Consider the following 12689-nt stretch of genomic DNA (forward strand, 5'->3'; position numbering starts at 1 on the left):
TTAGAGTTAGGGGCATTGGATGTAGGGCTTTATTTTTGTGATATTGAAAATCGGTTGCTACACAGGTTCCGACGTCTGGGCCTACACAAGCAACCCCTACTGATGGTACTAATTTTGTGGCAGTCGCGAACGCAGTGCCTGCTAATGATAGTTTGTCTGGTTCTGAATCTGGGTCTTTTTCATCTGATGGTGAGTTCGAGAGCACGTTTTCCTGGACTGAAGAGTCTTCAGATGAAGATTTGGATTATTTTGCCGCATTATATGTGGCCGCGGTGGAGTCTTCACTGTGGCTGGAGGTGGGTGAAGCGTTTGATCCCCCGGCTGGCGCGAGGATCGAACGTCGTCGACGAAAAGTGGTGGCGAAGCATAGCGTTGGCGAGATGTCACGAAGTGGTAGGCGTCGTCGGATGGGGCTGGAGCGAACCAGTCTTTGGGTAGATCGGGGTGGCCAACGAGATTTGTTGTCCTCGTCGTTTGGGACGAGTATTGGTGAGGGGGATCTGCGGAATCTGTTTGAGAGTGAGGAATTGAAAATGATGTTGTTTAATTATCGGGAGGCAGGCATTATCCCGAAGGCTGAGCCGATGTAGTGTGTGTGGTGCCCTCACTTGTCATGCGGTAGTAAGTGAAAACGCTACCCTCCCCGGCTCGCAATGAGGAGGGAGGGGAGAGTGCGATTGTATTTATTTGTGCGGTGGGGTTGGTGGCCCTTCGCTGTGTGTATGTAATCTGTGACTTGTATTATTTGTGTAATGTGGCCTGTTGCCCTTCGCTTACTAATGCGATGTTGTTGAATGAGATGGGGAATCTGTTTGTTGTCAGATCCATACAATAGGTGAAAAGGTGTGAACCCGGTTGCCCGACACTCTGTCGTGTTTAGGGCCCATACCACTTCAGGTAATTGGTTGGCCCATTTGCCGTTTTTGTCGTCAAGAAGCCTTTTCTTGATGGCACTAAAAATCTTGCCATTGGCGTGCTCAACAACACCATTGGATTGTGGGTGGTACACAGAGGCGAAGACAAACTTGGTGCCGATGGAAAAGCAGAAATCCCTGAAGTCTTGGCTGTCGAACTATTTGTCGTTGTCGACTGCGAGTTCAGACGGGACTCCGAAGCGGCAGACAATGTTTTGCCAGAAGAATTTTTGGGCGGTCTTCGATGTTATTGTGGATACTGCCCTAGCCTCAATCCACTTTGTGAAATATTCGACGGCGACGAATGTGAACTTGAGGTTTCCTTGAGCTGTAGGCAATGGTCCAACGATGTCCAGCCCCCAGCGTTGAAGTGGCCATGTATGGGCGATGAGTTTGGTGAATTGCGAGGGGCTGCCTGAGCGAGGGGAGAACTTTTGGCATGCTTCGCATGACCTTGTGACTCGATTGGCGGTGTAGATTATTGCGGGCCAATAAAATCCCTGATGAATCACCTTGGCAGCGAGGGCCCTGGATCATGAGTGGGAGCCGCAAGTTCCGCTGTGGACTTCGCAGAGGATTTTTATGCCTTCGGTTTCAGTTATGCACTTCAGCATGGGCTGGCTGATCCCCTTTTGTATAGCTGACCCTCGACCAATGCGAAGTCCCTGCTTCTGTGCTTTAGTCGTTTGGCCTCATTGCGATCACTTGGGTGGTAGTGGCATTGCAGGTACAGTGTTATTGGTGCCCGCCAGTCTTCGGCCATGATAAGGTTGACAATGCGGTGGCCTTCGGTGTCCTGAGTTATTTGTAGACCTTCAGGGTTACGGACAGCTGGCGTGCTAAAGACATGGTAGAACACGTCGGAGGGCAAGGCCTTGCCCTTGGCCGCTGCTTTGGCCAACGCGTCGGCCTCTTTGTTCTTGGCGCGGTCGACATGCTGCAGGGTGAAACCCTTGAATTGTCTCTTGAGGCTGCGGACAGCTGTGAGATACTGCATGAGTGCAGGGTCCTTTGCTGAGTACTCCTTCTCAACCTGGGCAGCGACTACTTTGGAGTCTGTCCTGATTATGCATGTGGTAACACCGAGTGCTCGTAATTTGCGAAGTTCCAGGATGACGGCTTCATACTCTGCTATATTGTTAGTGCATCTGTTGGACTCCAAGGCGAAACTGAGGCGTGCTGCGTATCTGTACTTGACGCTTGTGGGTGATACTATGATTGTCGCAGCGCATGCCCCCGCATGGCACCACGCGCTGTCGCAGTGGATGGTCCAAACTTTCTCTGGGGACTCTTCTTGTTGCCATGTTGGTCCCGTCCAGTCAACGATGAAGTCTGCTAGGACTTGTGATTTGATCGTTGTTCTTGGTTCGAAGGTGATGTGGTACCCGGAGAGTTTGGCTGCCCATTTGGCGATTCGGACGGATGCCTCCACGTTCCTGAACAATTATCCCAGACCCCTGTCTGTCAGTGTTTTGGGTCCAACCAAGCACCCGGGATTCCCCCTCAAGGTGCTTTTTGGAGTAGGACGGTGTCACCGACTGTAGCTCAATGGTTCGTGCTAGATGCACGAGAAACAATAGACAATCTTGTACAGGTTCGGGCCGCTTTGAGATGCGTAATACCCTACGTCCTAGGGTGGATCTTTTGTGTGGTTGATTACGAGAGGGTTCTCTAGTATGAGGGATACCAGAGAGTCGAGTGAATGGCTAAAGGGGTGAGATGTCTCCTGAGGGGGTGCTCCCTAGGCCTTATATATTGGACCGTGGGGCATTACATGTGGATATGATAACAACGTGTTCCTAAGTAATAGTGAACCGACTGAGCTTATCTTCCTATAATTCCGCCGACCTATCCCTATTCAGTTCCGCTGTAGGAGGGCACTGCACGGGAAGGTCGGATCACTGTTGCGGTTGTTGTTCAAATCCATCAGGCCATCTGGGCTCGTGTTGATCCATTCTTGTGTCAATCTATCCCGCCAGACATCCCTCCCCAAGCCCACGAAGGGATGTCCTTGCGAACTATTGGGCCCAAGGCCTTTCGCAAGGCCTTTTAACCTTCTGGTGGACCCAGGGGATATCTGTCCCCCACAAGCCCCCAATCTTTCGGTTGATTTTGAAATAAACGGCCCAAAGATTACAGGTCCAGCTTGCAGTTTTTGTTTTTGATAGGGAATGCCTTGAAAACAGGTCTGTCGAGTCGTTGCTTCTGAACTTTGAGTGACTCGGTGAAAACGACCTTCGGTTGTTTTCTCCTGCCTTTATTCATCAGCCTTCACTTTATTCCTCAGAAATCGGTGCTCTGCTTCGGGTTTATGCTTTGGAGGTCAGCATTCTGCTTTTTGAATTTCAGGATTCATTGGGTGCACCGTAGGTGCACCCAATGGGTGTAGCCCCCGAGCTTCGAGTGGATTACTGAAAATAATCCACTTGAAGGTCTTCATTTCAAGCTTTTTCAGAACTCATGCTTTAGAAGTCAGCATTGTTTCATTCTCATCTGATGCTTTAGAAATCAGCATTCTGTCTTTTGGAGTTGATGGTCCATTGGGTGCACCGGAGGTGCACCCAATGGGTGTAGCCCCCAAGCTTTGAGGGAATTACTGAAAATAATTCACTCAAAGGTCTTCATCTTGTGCTGTTTTAGGAATCATCCTTTCCTTTTTCATCGAATGCTTTAGAAATCAGCATTAAATCATCAACCTTATGCTTTAGAGGTCAGCATATAGTCCTGTCCTTGAGATCGAGCGTGCAATCTACCCATATCTTGCTAGGTTTGAATTTTATTTGATCTTCGACAGATTGGACATCTGGTAGATGGCCCTTGGCTAGTCTTTATTTCGCTTTATGCTTCAATGCTTCTGTTGATTTGACTTGTACCTTATCGGCTATTTTTGGCTTTCCTTTGATCTCCGTCGATATCTTCCTTCTGTCTTGACGTATTCATTGTGTATACTGTATGGATGTGACTGCTTGGGATAATCTATTGAAAATTCCTAGACGTCCCCCCCAATGGGTGTGGGCAAGGGACGGCTTGGTGCGCTGAGCGTTTAGCAAACTGCTTCTGAGTAGTAACTTGATGCGACCGCGGGTGTAATCATATCGTCCGAGCAGTTTGACTTGAGTCCCAATGGGTGTCGTGTTACGTGAAACGGCACCAGCCTCCTGACGTGTTTCCAGACGGTTTGAATTGCATATTGAATTTTTTGCAACTGTTCGGTGGCCGTGGTAGGAGGTGAGTGGTTGTCTTCTTCTTTTATAAATAGTGTGCTTGCTTCTCCGTCATCATCACACATCTTACTGCCACTTGTTGCTTACTCTCTTCTCTTCTCTTCCACTCCACCATGGGCAAGAGCAAGAAGGGCGGAAGTTCCTATCAGCATTCCGGCGATAAGCAGAAGCGTGAGCCGACTCATCCCTTAGAGGACTTCGGCGACTCCAAGTACTCGGAGGAGGACTTCTCCTCCGAGTCCGAGGGATCACCGGTCCCTGCCTCTCCCCCGGCGTCATCTGACGATTTAGACGACTCCCAGGGGATTGTCGCAGAAGTGTGGTATGACGGAACCTCCCAAGTAATTAGGCCCACCTACAGTTGTCCTTGTCTAACAGACATCAGACATCCTGTAGATGTTCCTAAGTCACTTGACAAGTTCGGTATCTTTCCTTACCTTACCAGGAACGTTTCACCCGTCTTGCAGACATTACAGAACATCGGAGATAAAGAAATGCGGAAGCAATTACATAAACTTACATTTATTTAGAAAGTAAGATTAAGTTACTTATTACAGACCAGAACTAAAAGTGAGTGCAGAGTAGTAATATTATACAAACCAGGGGAGGCACAAACTCCTCCCGATAAGTTTAAGCAAAAGATCCTATGTGGAGGACCAAGTCCTCCCGCGCTTCAGTCTTGTTTTTCCTCATTTGGTACCACCTTGGAGCAAAAGCAACAAAAATTTGTCGCTTCCTCACCTAAAAACAACAAAGGGATAAACCCTGAGTATGGAATTACTCAGCAAGTCTTACCCGACTAAGGAAAAGACTCTCAAGGGTATGCTGGATAAATAGGAGTCAAGGAGAGGCTTTAGCAAAAATCAACTTATACTTTTGCAGAAGTAGCTTACTAAAGTGAGTCCTTACTTTCAATCTTTTAACGCCATATTAAGTATTAATAGACTCTATTTGCATCTAGTCTAATTTCAACATCTCATCAATACAACATCATTTTTATCCATAGTGTTCACATCCTGACTTTAGTTTGCAGGGAAGTGACCAAGTCTTCATAACCGCGAAGGTACGGTGATCCGAATCGATTATACTCAGCTGAGGATCTCCAATCACACGACATATGTAGCACTTAACCCTTGCATATGTCAACCCGCCACCGGGGTTCTTAAGACCAGATCAGGTTCACGCAAACCGAGAGCACAGATACACCACCGTCCAGCCTCTTGCCACGGAGGGTACACGCTACTCTCGCCACCGCTCCACGCCCATTTCGTGTTATCTTATTCTGGCCTTAGTCTGCCCGAGGCAAGGCTTACCCATGATGAGGCATGTGACCAGTTAAAGGGTCCTCGGTCAGCACGCCTACATACGCATTAATCCTTAACCAACCTGGGTAGAACTTCACCTGTTCCTAACCCAAGTCTCAATTTAAGTATTTCCATCCTTAGGATTGTGTCTGTTCCTTAGGATGAAAGAGCATCACAGGGAACTTTGCGGTAAGATCCCACTATTGCTCCAAATGAAAATATTTTTGCAGGTAGAAGCCATCCTCTCCCGGGTTAGACTGAGGACAACCTCTATCCACAAGATCTAAGCAAGGCTAAGCATTTTTGTAAATCATAATTTTGATACTTCACAGAAGTATCTATAAAGGTATGGATATCAAGGAAAGCAATGCATCAAAGGGTTTCAAGTAACTCCTATGAACCTAATGCACATTTCACTAGACTTAAGTGTGCGAAAAGTATTTAAAAACACAAGGAAAGGGGTTGCATGCACCGGGGCTTGCCTTTGTTTATAGATGAGTTAGTCTCAGGCCCGCAGATGTTAAAGTAGAGACGAGACCCTGCCTGAGACTCCAAAGGTGGTGTTGTCTTCGCTTCAGGGACTTCCACTTCTTCTTCGCGTTCTAAATATAACCATATAGGTATATATAAGAATGAATGTCATGTAATGCAAACTCTTACAAGGAGAGGTGGAGAACAGAAACACTACAACTAAAGCACATGACAAGAATATACCTATTTCTTATTGCTCGATTAAAGTGACCAAATTGAAATCACTTGGGTAAACCAGGGAATTACCCCAACCAAGGTCTCAAGCAAAAGCTTAAAACTCCTTAAGTAACTTCATCCAAGGGTCAAGATCTCACTAGATCAACATGCCTCTGCCCCAAAAGCACTTAGTTCCATAATTAAGTAAGGATTTAATAACTATTTTTGGAATTTTTCTGTGATTTCTAACATAATTTATAAGCTCTTGATAAAAGAAAAGACAAGGCTGTCAACAGTGTTGGGCCCCAAATTGCTGGCGCGACCCAACAACCAGGCAAAGCTGGCCCAAACCTGGGAGCCTGCGCCCGCTTTGGCCATCTTGCACAAAGGACCTTGCGCTCTGGTTAAAATAATCCGAGCTCCCAGCCACTGTTGCTCTCTTTTAGAAGCACTCGGCCCCGACACTGCCCGCTCGGACTCCGGTGACCCAGTGCCAGCTCGGCCATGGTGGCGCAATACCGGCGACGGCGATGGTACCCACGTGAACCCCGAATCGCAGTGAACTCGGGTATGGGCTCAATCGATCCGTGAGAACTCCACAACCCATCTATCGACAGCGACGGCAGAGCACTGGATTTGACGAACTTAATTCCCCGATCACCGCACGGTAGTGTTCAAACAAACGGGCCAGGGAGCTTTAGAGACCACTCGAGTCTACGGTGCGCGCATGCAATCGCTCGGGAACTGGCGTGGTTAATATAGTTCACACCGAGGCTGTCCTCGGCGCCCGACTGCGACGGCACCGGGGATAAGGATGGAGCGCACTGTAGCAGATTTTTGTACTGGTGATATTTCAGTGATGCACCAATCTGAATACCCCTGCCAGCACTTCATCTTTATCTGATCCCAGGTTGGTCACGGCAAGGAGGGTAAATATCAAGGGTAGATATTTTAGCTTTTCTGAATCTTCAGCAGATAACTGATTCTCCCCCTTCAGTCAGCCCTTTCTCCATATTCTGATTAAGAACAGGGAAATCACCATTAACAGAACTTGCTCATTAGTCCAAGGTCTACCAAGTCTCTATAGATTTCATGGACCCAAACCTCCTAGAATAGAGGTTATGGAATTCAAAAGTTGACTGCAAAATCTAGTTACCATTTCTGTTTGCCTGATCCAAAGTTTCAGTTTTTTGCCCCATTGCCTTCTTCTTGACAGGGATAGTTTTAGGCGCCCTTATCTCCTAAATCTCCATAACACCAGGCCAAAGTTTCTTAATCAAACTCGCTCATGAATACAAGCTTTTCAGCTTTGCTTAAATCAACCTGGCACCAAGTCGCATAGGACAGTACCAGCAAGGCCTCAAAGTTGCTCAGACAGAAATTTAAAGTAGATCAGTCTGAACTATATCCTTCAGTCTTGCGCAGCTGACTTATCATCTTTGGACGCCTGAATCTTCCAACTTTGTATAGTGTTAAGCTATGGTCCTTTAATAAATATTGTTCATAGATACTACCTCTCCCACTTTGCTGTAGATACTTGGGCACAAAGCTACACGGAACAGCCTTTGCAAGCCCACAAAGTGGAGCAGACATATAGGTATTCAGAACAGAGTTATCTGATGAGGACCCATAAACCTGACAGTCCAATTTGAGTAACCTTTAATCAAATATTTGTGTAGAATCAAGTCCAACCCTCTTCATAAAACTTATTCTCTGTACTATGGACTCCAACTTTGCCACATAGTTCATAGTCCAAAACCACAAGGGTTGGTCACAATAGGGCTCTAAACTTTGCATCACTACTGATTTCAGGCTTTAAATTCTGAATAGACTAAGTCACTAGCCACCTGACAGTCCAACCTTTGAGCAGCTGCTACTTCACTTTTTATGTGGGATCATGTCCATTATCCTTCAATAAAGTTGTTCACCATTAGGTGGTCTTCAATTCCTATATATACTCTACAGTCTAAAACCTAATGGATTAGGCACAAATGGGCTCCAAAAACAGCAACTTTCACAAAAATTCAGTTTTCAGTAACTGAATACAATTCAGTTTCAGCCACAAACAGTCCACTTTGAACAAGTTTTTCTCCATTTTCTGTGTAGGATCAGGTCAAACTCACTTGAATAAACTTGTTCAACATCATATGGGCTTCAACTCCACTATAAACACCACAACACAAAACCTTATAGAATGGCCACAAATAGGCTTCAAAACTGCTATCAAAACACTGAAATTCAGTTTCAGTTACTGTTTCCAATCTGAAAATTCAGAAACACAGCAGCACCACTTAGAACCACTCTTTTTCCTGGGTTCCAACTGTTTTTAGGGGAAAGTTGCTTAATAAAGTTTATACTCCTATAGTTCCTCTACAAGTTTGATATAGTGACCATTAACCAAAACCTCTTGAATTCCAAACTACAATAGCCCAAAGTTTGCTCCAATTGCTGAAATTCAGAATCTGAATTTCATTAAGTCTGAAATCCACAATTTTTGACAGCTTTACTTTGGACCAGTTTTACTCAAAGTTCCATATAGTTTTAGAGCTATATGACTTAACCAAACTTATACTCCTCATGTAGCTCTATAACTTTGTTACAATGATCATCTTCAAACTGTTTATAGATCAAATGTTATGAAGGCCCAAAAATTGCTAGTTGATATTATTTTCAGCAAACTTCAAATCTGATTCAAAACTGAATTAAACTTTTTACTCCAACTTTTCCCCTAAAACTTGGAATTCTCCATACATGAAAGTTGTTCAACTTTCCAAAATCTACAACTTTGATATATGGACCACTAGCAAATTCTCTCTAGATTTAAAACTCCACTTTAGGGCTAGTTGAGGGTTTCAAATGTGACTCCTCAAGTGTTACTTCCACTAGACTAACACTCCAAAACAAATAATTCCAGGTTCTTAAAGCTTTCCTTTAATACTTAAGACTCCAAGTCATCATATTACTTGCTTAAGAGATGATCTTTCCTTATTTTGCTTAAACCCAGTCCTTAACTAAGTCCACTACTCAACACACAACATCACACTTTTTACAAAGTTTTAACCTAATAAATGCATTCTAGGTGTATCAAGCACATTAATGCAGATGCTTATGATGACATGTTAGAGTTTTAGTTTACGTAACACCAGGGTGTTACATGTGGACCTACATCCGGGCCGTCGAGCGCGCCCGGCTCAAGGGCTCGGATGAGTCGGAGGTCTCCTCGGACTCGTCCGAGGATGGCGGCGGCGACGGTGATGGTGAGGGTGACGACGACGGAGGCGACGGCGAGGGCGACGAGGGTGGCGGCAAGGACGACGGCAAGGGCGACGGCAGCAAGGGTAGCAGCAAGGGCAGCAACAAGGCCAGTGGCTAGGCGCCACTGGTTTAACTGTTAGTATAGATAAGTAGCAGTAGAAGTAGTATTAGTAGAATAATGTAGTAGTAGTTAGTAGTATAGTGTAGTGAAATGTAATGTATCGAACAGTGGGAAGAAGACCGACTCATAATGAGTTGGTTTTTAAGTTTGGTAACACTTCCCTCCCTTTTATAATGAAGAAGCCTTTTATCTCGTTCTGTGTAAGTTTCTTTGCTTTTCCATCGTTCTTTTTCCAGTTGGCCGACCGATCGAGTTTTTGCTTAACGCAACCGTTGTTCTTGAAAGTAATGTTTGAGTAACGACTTGGACTCGTCGAGCCACATTTTAGATCTGCCGGTGACGTTGGCGTTTTAGAAATAACAGCCGAGTGATAACAGGTCATGTCGGTGTTTTAGAAATAACGACCGAGTGAATACTGGTAACGTCAGCCGTTTTAGAAATAACGGCTGAGTTATATTGGGCCACGTCGGCATTTTGAAAACAACGACCGAGTGATGGCTGGGCACTTCACCATTTTTAGAGATAACAACTGAGTTATATTGGGTCACGTCGGCGTTTTGGAAACAACGGTCGAGTGATGACTGGACGCTTTTTAGACATGGCATCTGGCCCGGGAAAACCCCATTTGTACCGCGTCGTCGCATGCCTCTGCATTCTGAGCCCTAGCCTTGCTTTTCCACTTCCAGACCTTTTTTGCTTCCTTGCGATCTTGCTTTTGCTCATTTCGTCAGTGAGATTGAGATGGCGCCCAAGTGGAAGAGCCAGAATTCCTCTGCTGCAATTATTCCTCCCATCGATCCCAACAGCCAGTTGCCTTTGGCAGGTAATCACATGTCTGTTGTCTCTGAATCTGACCTTCTTCAGCTTTGTTCTTGGCGGATCTGCCGTGGGGTCACTGTCTTGACAGAGGACACCCACGAGTCCGTTATTTACATTCCTTTTCTCATCTGCGGCCTTGCTCTTCCTATTTCTCCTTTTTTCCGCGGTCTCCTTGATTTCTATCATCTGAATCTAACTCATCTGAATCCCAATTCCATTCTGCAAGTTTCTGTTTTTGTTCATCTATGTGAAGCCTACCTTGGTATTCTACCGCATTTTGGACTGTGGAAGTACTTGTACCACTGTCGACCTGGAATGGCCGGGGGGCAGCACCAGCTCGTGGGTAGTGCGAGTTTGGAGATGCGCCGTGGGAGGAAGACAGAGTATCTCAGCATCCCACTCAAAGACAGCATCAAAGGATGGCGCCTCGAATGGTTCATCATAGAGAATCATGGAAATTCCCTCCCCCCTCGGTCAGGGAGACAGCCAGACGTTCGTGCTTCGAGTTGGACTGAATCTCCCATAGATTTGGACATAGTCGAGGCTAGGGTTCTGCTTGGCGAAGTTGGTTTGTTGAAGGAAAAGGGTCTGACTGCTGAGGCGGTAGTCGTGGATTTTGTTTTCAAGAATATTCAGCCACTGAAGGATAGATCATACCTGACTTATCTGTATCGTGGTATCGCTGATTCAACCCTGGTTACCAACAGAAGGATTCCTGCTGTGGATCTGGTAATCCGGCTTGAGATGATTCTTAGAGGTAAGGTGTCGAATTTCGGTGCTCCTGTTGCATATTCTGCCTGAAATCTGCCACCTTCCAAGATTTTCATCAGTTTTGTGTCGAATCCTCCTGTTAGTGATAGTGGTTTGGGTCTTAGAGTACGACCCTCTCCCGAAGATGTTGAGGCTTTGGTTGCTTCGCTTGGTGATATCCCCAATGATGAGAGGCAGGTTCATTTTGAGATGCATGTAAACCCGAGTGATGCAGAAATAAGTGCCATGCTAGATATGTTGGCTGAGGATTCCTCTGACTCGGTTCCTGCTGAAACGCTAGCTGTGGCAACTATCCCAGAGCCTGAGAAGACCTTGACCTCCCAAAGACCTGACAGCACTTGCCCGAAACGTCCTCGCCAAGCCAATCAACCAACTTCTCCTGCTGAGGGGAAGAAGAAGAAAAAGAGATGGCTTCGGCGAGTGTCCTGCTTGAATCAGGACGCCGACCCTTCTGCTCCTGCTGCTGAGGAAGTGCCGGTGGAGCTTTTTACTGGAGTTGATCCCAATGGGTGTGACCCGGCTGACGCTGACCCCAATGGGTGCAATCCAGCCAGAGCAGATTCCAATGGGTGTGCTGTTCGTATTATTGACGAGGATGAGGAAGAGGAGGAGGAAATCCCCTTGATTCGAAAAAACAGTCGGCGTTATATAGTCATTGGGGAGAGTAGTGAAATTCCTTCTCCAGCTTTGTGTGCTCTCGTTGGTCTACAGGAATTGTCTCTAACAAATTTTGATCAGGCTCTCGAGGATGTGGTCCCTGAAGATCTGTTGTCCGAGCCGACAGATGGTGGTATGATGGATGTTTGAACTGATTTGCATGATGTCGGGTTAGAGTTATCCCGAGCAGCGTCTCGTGCCTCATCGACCTTAGAGCACGGTCTTCAGAGTCAAGAGGCTGATCCAGATTGCTCCGCTCCCATGGAAGTGGCTGAGAATCCTACAGCCTTAGATGTGGCTGCAGCAGACAACCTGGTCCCTAAGGATGGCGCCAACGTTTGCCCAGCCCCCGAGGGTGTTGCCGGTGATGACCCGGCTCGGGTGGGCAGCGCGAGCTATGACCTAGCCCCCGGGGGTGTCCGAGTAGGTTCCCCTTCTCACACTTCCATGGATGTCCACATCGGGTCCTCACCTCCACATTCTGATTGCATGGCAACAGCACGTGCTTCGAATCAAGAGGTCGTCTTAGAGGCTGGCGCACTTGATGCTAGAGCTTTGATTCCTGCTGGTGATGCCGAGTTGGTTTCCAATGATGCTCTTCAGACTGCCTCGGTTGATGATCCTTTGTCAAGTCGCCAACTGGCTTCCCATGATTTGGGGCTTCCCTCGTTCGTCTCCAATCTCCTGGTAATTTGGCTTTTCCTGATCTGGCTATGCTTCCGGTGAAATACTATCTTTGCACTCATTCGTTTTCAATGTCAGGCTTTGGTTGATGAGATGGCTGGTCAGCTGGGATTGCAAGATGCCTCTGTCCCGGAAAGAGCTCTGTCTCTAACACATTGGAACCCAGTACTGCTTCAGCGGTGGATATCTGAGTTAGAAATGATGAATGCTGGTTAGTGCCTTTGTTTCCTTCTTGGCTACTTGATTAATCTGC

Source organism: Zea mays, chromosome 6, assembly GCF_902167145.1.
Source record: "Zea mays cultivar B73 chromosome 6, Zm-B73-REFERENCE-NAM-5.0, whole genome shotgun sequence".
Taxonomy (NCBI): domain Eukaryota; kingdom Viridiplantae; phylum Streptophyta; class Magnoliopsida; order Poales; family Poaceae; genus Zea; species Zea mays.